Raw genomic sequence first — 2,512 nt, 5'->3', positions numbered from 1 at the left:
ATTTTAGGATTATTTTGTAATTTTTTGTGCAGTATGACGTTTTGTTGCCTTTTTTTGATGATATTTCATATATATGGGACGTGATTGATAAATGGCCGCATTTGGTGTAAAAATGATGGAATTTGATGAAAAAAGACATTTGAGCCACGGTGCTTGGAGTTAGAGCCGCGATGCTCCGATTAGAAAGAAATGTTAATTTCTTGAGAAGCAAAGGGCCGCGATGCTGCCTTTAAAAGCTGCGACGCTATTGGTTGATGAATTTGGGCTGCAGTGCAAGTCTATTAGAGCCACGACGCTTGAGCAAGTCAGAGATGAGAGAATTCTAGAGTTTTGGACACATGCCACAGCGCTTCATTATAAAGCCACGACACTTGAGTGGCGGATTTTGCAGAAAAGGGCATTTTATGCAGGGGGATTTCACATCCAAAGCAGACATTACTATTTAAGCATCATTATGACAATTTCTGACAAAAAAACACTAAGAAGACTACTTGTTTTCTCTGTTTATTGTTCTCTAGATTTCTTTTTTGTCTTAGTTCTTTAGGGTATTTTCTATGAACAATTATTTGAATGTTATGGTTATTATGTCTAATATGAACTAAATTCTTTCTCTAGAGTTTAATGTAGTCACTTGGATTTCTATTTAATGTTATTATAATGTTCTATTGATTCTTCTTTGTTATTCTAATTTATATAATGTTTGCTTAATGCTAGTAAATACCTGATCAATATTTGCTTGGTTTATGATTTTGATTCAAAATTCGAAAGATGAGAATTGAATATGCTATCATTATATAGACAAATGTTAAATATTGGACGAAAGTACCTGTATGACTTGTGTAGCAATTGGGTTTCTATGCTTAATACCTGCTATATGTTTAAGTTTATCACAGAGATGTAGAAAACCTGCATATAGGTTGAGATCTTATATCTTGAAAAAGAATAGGAATCGATTTATGTTAACCTACTATTAGAATATGAAGAAAGAAATTGAGAACTGATTAATAAAATTAGTAGAATGAAAATTTAATGAAGTTGATACCCTAGGTCTTTTTATTATTTATTTTCATCTTTTGATTAATTATTTTGTTCACAGTTATTTAAAATTTTGTAATTAGATTTATTCATCTAAAGTTTGTTTACCAAATAGAAAGTAAAGAACAATTATTAATAATTGGATTTTAGTCTCTGTGGGAACGATTCTTATTTACTATCTATATTACTTGAATTGATTACGTATAGTTGCGTATCACAAATTTTCGTGATCAAGATTTTTGCGCCGTTGCTGGGGACTTAATATCCAATATCAAAAGTAATTGTATTTTTTTCTAGTTTAGTTTTTTATATTTTACACTCGTTTGGATTGTGTCTATATTGTGTTTCAGGAATTATTGGTATATGCGGGAAGTAGACAAAAGGAACTCAAATCAATAGATCTTGAAATTGAGAGAACGTGTAGACAAAATCGAAAGATAAAGAGAAGGCTGGATTTTTCCATGGTTGAGAACGCAAATAATGGTGTCAAAAACAATGCAAATCTGGGTAATGCGAGTAACGTAGCAGTTGAGACTGACCTGCCATTGAGAAATTATGTACTCCCTAGTGTTACGGGGATATATTCAAGTATTCTTCCTTCTACTGTTGAGGCGAATAATTTTGAGATAAAACCCTCGATTATTCAGATGGTACAAAATTGTGTACAATTCGGGGGATTACCAAACGAGTATCCAAATCTTCATATTACCAACTTTTTAGAGTTGTGTGTGACATTCAAAATAAATGGGGTGAGTAGCGATGCTGTCAGATTAAGATTATTCCCATTTTCGTTAAGAGACAGAGCTAAGATTTGGTTGAATTCAGTACAAGCCAACTCTATAGTTACTTGGGAAGACTTGGCTTAGAAATTCCTTAGTAAATATTTTCCTTCTGCGAAGTCAGCCCAATATAGAGGAGAGATTAATAACTTCCATCAGCTAGATGGGGAGTCATTATATGATGCGTGGGAACATTTTAAAGAGTTGCAAAGGAAGTGCCCACATCATGGAATAGAGAAGTGGTTGCTGGTGCATACCTTTTACAATGGTTTGGGGGGAAATACAAGGACAATTATTGATGCAACATCGGGAGGAGCGTTTATGAGAAAAAGCGCTAATGAAGCTTATGAAAAACTGGAAGAGATGGCCATGAATAACTACAATTGGCCTACTGAGCGTGAGAATAAGAATGTGGCAGGAGTCTTAGAGGTCGATCCTATTGCGTTATTCACCGCTCAAGTGGCATCTCTAACCAAGCAACTACAGCATAATAACCTTGTCGCACAAGCAATGCAAGTACAGAATGTAATGAGTTGTGAGATTTTTGGGGGTCCGCATTCTTATGAACAATGCCTTAGCATTGTTAGTTGCTCAACAAACATAAACAGTATGCCTTACGAACAGGCACATGTTATTGGTAACTTTCCAAGACTGGCACCCAACACTTACTCAAATTCATATACTCCTGCATGGAAAAA

The 2,512-nt window shown here is 34.5% G+C and overlaps 1 non-coding gene across 1 annotated transcript; it reads right to left on the bottom strand.

The window, feature by feature from the left end:
* Positions 1–1,941: 1,941 nt before the first annotated feature.
* On the bottom strand, positions 1,942–2,047 carry LOC133787564 (small nucleolar RNA R71). Its single transcript, XR_009872579.1, has one exon. It is a non-coding gene; the product is annotated as a small nucleolar RNA R71 (small nucleolar RNA).
* Positions 2,048–2,512: the final 465 nt, after the last annotated feature.

Source organism: Humulus lupulus, chromosome 6, assembly GCF_963169125.1.
Source record: "Humulus lupulus chromosome 6, drHumLupu1.1, whole genome shotgun sequence".
NCBI lineage: Eukaryota > Viridiplantae > Streptophyta > Magnoliopsida > Rosales > Cannabaceae > Humulus > Humulus lupulus.
This window is presented reverse-complemented; position numbering and strand designations above follow the sequence as displayed.